This window comes from Ceratotherium simum, chromosome 12 (genome assembly GCF_057802395.1).
Source record: "Ceratotherium simum simum isolate JZ-2026a chromosome 12, ASM5780239v1, whole genome shotgun sequence".
Lineage (NCBI taxonomy): Eukaryota > Metazoa > Chordata > Mammalia > Perissodactyla > Rhinocerotidae > Ceratotherium > Ceratotherium simum.
The window spans coordinates 51,186,691-51,193,522 of NC_141911.1; the positions used below are offsets into that span (position 1 = coordinate 51,186,691).

A 6,832-nucleotide genomic window follows, 5' to 3' on the forward strand; every position below is an offset into this window, starting at 1 on the left:
TCCCTGCAGGTCCTGAATCTTATTTTTTAGTTTGTTTAAAAAAAGTAACATGTATGTAATAATAAATTCTCCAATCAGGTATACAGCTAGATAAGTGCAAGTCTGTGAATTTGTAATTTGCCAAATGATTTGGAACAAATATTAATTTTAATCCCTAATGTAGATATTATAATTTGCAAAGGCATCTTAGAATACAATTTAACAAGTAATTATTTTCTCATTTATAGAAACATCGTAAAATATTTTAATGTATGCATAATTGAATATCTTTTTTTTTTGTCTTACATTCTTTTATTTATTGTATATATGCAGAACTGTCGTATGTACAATATTTGGTTCTATCAAATAATCATATCAAGGCAGTCTCTTGATAATCTTCCCCAAAATAGATTCAGGTAAAATAGATATTTTTGCACTTCAAGGACTATCAAAACTTGAGACTTCATTATTGATTCCAGTGTTGAGGCCATACACACAATTCAAAATACACACAAACTGGGGTAAAGCGATAGAGTGGCTAAAGAAACCACGGATTCAGAACAATTACCCTGTGTATTTTGCTTGCCTCAGAGCCACCAGGTGAACAGCGAACGCTGTGCGTGTCTCACAGCTCTCGTAGTGCGAGGGACTTCTGAGCCCTGCGCAGACTGCACGGCGCTGGGCAGACAGCTGGCGTGGCCCGCTGGAGGCTTCGCCAAGGGCTCACTGCCTCTCCGCCTCGCCTTTCTAGGGTTACGTTTCAGCTTGTAACTCAAGGGCGGCCTTGATCGCATCTTCAGCCAGCACGCAGCAGTGCAGTCTCACAGGAGAGAGGCAGAGCTCCTTGGCCATATCTGTTTTTGATGGTCAAGGCTTCCTCCACCGTCTTCCCTTTTACCCATTCGGTGGCTAATGAGCTGGAAGCAATGGCAGAACCACAGCCCAATGTTTTAAACCTGGCGTCCACGATCTTCCCCTTTTCATCCGCTTGAATCTGTACTTTCATTACATCACCACACGCTGGAGCCCCCACCAATCCAGTGCCCACATTTTCAGATGTCTTGCCAAGGGACCCCACGTTTCTAGGATTTTCATAATGATCAACAGCCTTCTTGTGATAGACCCCGGCAGGAGCTGACAGCTCCCGGTGGGATAGGCGTGGGCTCCGCAGCAGCAAGGCCGATGCCACCCGCCTCAGACAGCCGGTTCCAGCCGCTGCCATCTTGCCGGCTTGCGCCTGCGCAGGCCGAGGGTGAGCTGAGTATCTAATTACAGCTTTATATTAGAGAGAGAAACTTCTTTTGTAGCTTTGTATGTTAGCTATAATTTTTTAGTAATTTAAATATTTCATATTAGTTTTTTTGTGTGTGTGAGGAAGATCAGCCTTGAGCTAACATCCATGCTAATCCTCTTTTTGCTGAGGAAGACCGCTCTGAGCTAACATCTATTGCCAATCCTCCTCCATTTTTTTCCCCAAAGCCCCAGTAGATAGTTGTATGTCATAGTTGCACATCTTTCTAGTTGCTCTCAGCATGGCTGGAGAAGCTGTGTGTTGGTGGCGCGGGAGATCCGAACCTGGGCGCCAGTAGCAGAACGCGTGCACTTCACCGCTAAGCCATGAGGCCGGCCGGATATGTTTTAATATAGTAAAAATATTTCGTATAGAAGTATTAAAAATTTTAATCTTAATGGGTAATAGATATGTAGAAACAAAAACACTTATTTAGATATATTGGATGGAAAGACTGATATGAGTATTTTAAAATTGGAGTGTAGACTAAATTCAAGAAAACATCATTTAATTACTTTTGTATACATGTCTTGTTATGTAACTGAATATGCTTTATTCTTATGTCCTTAAATAAAATCTTTGAGTATACAGTCATCCCGCTGTATCCATTGGGGATTGGTTCCAGGACTCCCCACAGACACCAAAATCTGCAGATGCTCAGGTCCCTTATATAAAATGGCATAGTATTTGTGTATAACCTACACAATCCTCCCATATACTTTAAATCATCCCTAGAGTACTTAAAATACCAAATACAATGTAAATGCTATGTAAATAGTTGTTATACTGTATTGCTTAGGGAATAATGACAAGAAAAGAAAGTCTGTACGTGTTCAGTATAGATGCAACCACCCTAGGCCTTTGGATCCGCAGTTGGTTGAATCCACAGATGCGGAACCAAGGATACTAGGGCCAACTGTATAGAAATATTTAGGAATAGGCTTTGCCTTTCGTGCACAATAACACATTACATTGACCTATCTGATTAGGTAGTAACTAGAAATAAAAGACATACATGGTATGTATTTCCTTAGGAAAATTCATAAGACTGTGGTTCAAATTTAAAGTGCCTGCAACTCTCTCAGATAAATAGAGGTGGTCATGGCTGTAAGGAGGGAAACATGATGCAGAGCACGGAACCCAGGGAACCCAGCCAGTTCTCTTGAGACAGGGTTTTTAAAGGCCCGTCTCCAATAATTGTACCAACAGATTCTTCAGGGCTTTCAGCCTAAACAGAAAATGCATTAATGTTGTCTTTAATGCAAAAGATAGCCTTCTAAGAAAAGGCTTTCAGTCAAATGAAACTTGGAACAATTTGTATTTTTTGTGCTTATAATAAGCCAAAGTGAAAATGTGTACTGATATGAGCGATAGATGTATTTCTATAAAAATGATTAAATTTGATTATTTATAGTTCATTTCATCATCCAAATTTTATTGAGGAAGAACAAATTTGAGGCTAATATGGGGAGATTGGAGAAATTTTCTAGGCACTCCAGGTGTTTATTTGTACCAGATTGTGTAACCGAAGGCACAATGCAGGCAAGAGCTTTGTCTTTTAAACTAACTTTGTGTGAGTTCTATAAGACAGTGACACAGTAAATTAAATTTTTAGGTATATAAAGTTTTGTAAACAAATATTTATTTTTGTAATAAATTAAATGCATAATTATTATTTTAATAAATTGCATAACTTTGTAATTATATGATTATCCCAAATAAAAAACCATTTCAAATAATCTATGATCATATAAAAAACCAATTAAATTAGAACATAATAGATTTATTTTGTTTGACTCTAAGGATTAGGACTTCAGTGATTAGATCTGCTAGAGCCTGTGACTATGGCAAGTTTTTTGGCATTCCCACTCTTGTTCATTTTGGGCATAAGAATTTATTCTGTTTGGGAGATAATTTAGCTACTGGATAGTATCTAGGTCAAGAATTTGGATAAAGTAATCTGGGAGTTTATGGCCTGGAATTTTTCCCAGACTGCAGGCTTAAGAAAGGATGAACGACAATGAACACGTCCAGACAATTGATTATAATTTATTAGCATAGACAAAGAAGGAAAGATTGAGAAATTGTCCCCATGTATAGGAGGCTTGGCTGTAACACTTGCTTACAAACACAAATTTGTTCCAAGGCAACTGATATATTAGGAAACAACGTTAGCATAATGCAAATTTCAGATTGCTTATGCATCATTTCTTCTATGGGAAACTAGGTGAATGTGGAAAACTGCACACAGCTGAATGGATGCACACACACCTCAGACATCTTTCACTACCATAGTTAGCCACATGTGTTAGGAGCCACACTAGTTCATATCTTGTAGTACAACATTCTATCAGATTTTAGATAACCATCCTTCCATTACTTCACAATAATCCACAAGCTGGAACACTTCTTCCACAAGCAAATTTCAGGTCTTTTTCCAGTGTATTCATACATTTCTTAACTATTTAACACATGTCAAACTGTTTTTATTAGGTTTCTGTCTTTTTAAAATGTGTGTTGCTAAGTTTTTTAGTGTTTTGACCCTAACCACATTTTCCCATAAGCCCTCTGGTTTTATTGCACAATTTGGTATAAGAACACATATTTTGTGCTATAGCAGAACTGATTTTACTATATTTTTATAGAAGACTATGGTACATAGGGTAAATGATAGCAAGATTCCAAACATTTTAACAACTGAATTCAGTCAGGGAATAATATTAATAAAATAAATTCCGAAATCAAAGTCTTTATTCGCTAAAAAAATCCAAGATGAATCATATATATATATATATATATGAATGCTATGTGATATATACATATGTATATACATGTGTGTGTGTATATATATCTTTTAACTTAGTTACATCCTTGCTCGCTTCCCCACTTTTGTGGCTAGAGAGGAATATCAATGCTCCTCTTTTAGACTAACCAAAAATATCCCCAAACTTAAAAAAATCTATGCGTTTTAGAAAGTAGACATGCTAATTAACATAGTGATATTTGAGCCATATGTTATAAGTAATGAAAGCATCATAAGTATAGATCATGTAATGATTCAAATTTTCTTAAATAGGATATAATTTTTGAAGTCTCAGTATTTTACAAAACACTATTATTTAATTTAACTAATATTTTTAAGTACATCCTTCCTGATGACAAAAAGTAAAACATTTATGTAAGCATAGCATAAATCAGAGGTTGGCCAATTGGCTGGTGACTAAATATTCTCAGCTTTGCAAGCTATATATAGTCTTTGTCATAACTACTCAACTCTGCAATTACAGAGAGAAAGCAGCCCTAGACAATGTGTAAACAAATGGGCATGACGGCATTCCAATAAAACTTTACTGATAAAAATAGGCAGCCAGATTGGACATCAGTTCACTGACACCTGATACATACCACAATCATTTACATCATCATGAATGTGATAATTACTGATATTTGAATAGATCTGTGAAATTATAGAACCCTATCATGTACAGTTTCTAATTTAATCATCACCAAATCTCCAGCAGGTGTGTATTATTATTAATAAATTCTAAATAAAGAAATTATGTCCTGATGGGATTAAATAATTTGATTAAATGCTGTAAAATTAATAGCCATGAATTAAAAACAAAACCCAGAATTTTTTTTACTCAGTATTTATTACTCTAAATACTATGACACATACAGCTTCTAGTTTGCTCAGAAAAGGAAGAATTATATCAGTTCTTAGGGGAAAATTAAATATTCTTTTTATTTAAGTTCTAAATTATATTTTGGTGAATATAATTTAGATGATGATTTAAGTAGGAGAAATTCAGTAATAATATGGATAAACAGCTAATTAATATCAGACCTCTGGGTTTCAAACATCAGATGACAAGATTTATCTGATGAAGTATACAAGGTCCCTGTAAGACTCAAAATAGAATGTCAGGTAGTAAAAAGAGAATAGCTATTTTTTTAAACTTTCTTAGAATATTTTGAGAATAAAGCATTCAAGGAAAAAACTGATTTTTCAAACTTAAGACCCAACCCTTTAAGTTGCAATCAAACTAACAGAATCTAGTGACTATAGTACCTAAGCGTATCACTGTCTAATTTTATTTTTCTATATAAAATATCTTTAGAAATTATCTCTATCAGAAAATGTACTTTAACTAGGTTTATATTTCCCTAATGAAGCTAAATTTTAAATACCAATAAAAGAATGATTCTAAGTGTATCGTTGGATCAGTAGCTCTAACACTTCAATATCGTTCACCACACTGTATTCAGAATATTGTTGATTGAGGTGGTTGTTGCGTGAACTACTCATGCAAAATCCATCACTATAAAAATAGAATGCAATGTGATTTGACTCATTAGGTCCCTTTAACAGGCAGCATTCCCATTAGAATTTTTAAAGCACATGCCAATATGCAATTGAAACATTTTTCAACATTACACTTGATGCTTGAGATATATTCCCTAGGATTTTGATTCTCATATTGATATATTGATATAATCTGTTACTTTTTTTTGTTAATCTTCTAACTATTTATAAAATTATTTCCCAATATAAAAATAATCTTGTTTTTCTAATCTATTTTCTTATAATTGTGTTCAACATATTTTACATTTTGAAATAGCAATATTTTATTCTTATAAAAAGTATAGAAGTGTTATGATTTCCTTTATGGACATTGCTACAGATTAAACAGATTTTTTTAAATCTATTGAGAATATCAGTGAATGAAAAAATTATTTTATAACTTATAGGGTAAAAATACCTTTGCCAATATAAAAGTGGACATATTATTTAATATAGAGTATTTTATGACACTATCACTTTCAATTAACTTTGAAATCCTTTCATTGGATTTCCATTTATGAGTCTGCCATTTTAAAATTATATAAATATAGAAATATCAAAAAAATAGTCGTTTAAATGTCTTTTGGAAATCTAATATTAAAAACATTGTCTAAGATGTCACAATATATTTTGTAAAAGGTGCCATGAGACAGATTTCTCTTACAAATTATTGACAGTGTGTTTTCTTTCTCTTAAAGAATTGTGCTACTCCAATTTTATCAATTATTGAGGACTATGTATGCTATATTCCTCTATTTTGTTTTGGTTTCAGAAAGCATAGAAAACAATCTTTAACAGAGTCAACCAAGGGCATTCTCTGCTCTTGTTATGACAAGAGGTAGGAAAAGTTGGAGGATAAGAGTTCCAAGCTAAGAGGCATGAGGGTGGGCCTGAGAGTGAGCTCTTTTCCCTTCAGTGATTGTGGCCTGCTGTAGCTAAGTAGGGAACAAGTGTGGGATTTTGAAATTTGAACCACCAGTGGCAATTTAGGTTACTCTCAGCATTGTACTTCTCATATCCTCCCAGCTTTCAGTATAACTTTGTTAAGCGCTAGTCTGGCCTTGTATAGACTTTTGACAAGTTTTCTAGAAAGAGAATTGCTCTGCCCAGAAATCAAAATAGCATTAAGTGAATGCAAGACTTACAGCAAGGAATTATGATGAACAAGAAGGATAGAAGAGAAATAGAGAATCCAGAAGCAGCCACAGACTCTGTGC

General features: G+C 34.5%; 1 pseudogene; it reads right to left on the reverse strand.

Moving 5' to 3' along the window:
- Positions 1-702: 702 nt before the first annotated feature.
- On the reverse strand, positions 703-1,201 carry LOC101402267 (iron-sulfur cluster assembly enzyme ISCU pseudogene; annotated as a pseudogene).
- Positions 1,202-6,832: the final 5,631 nt, after the last annotated feature.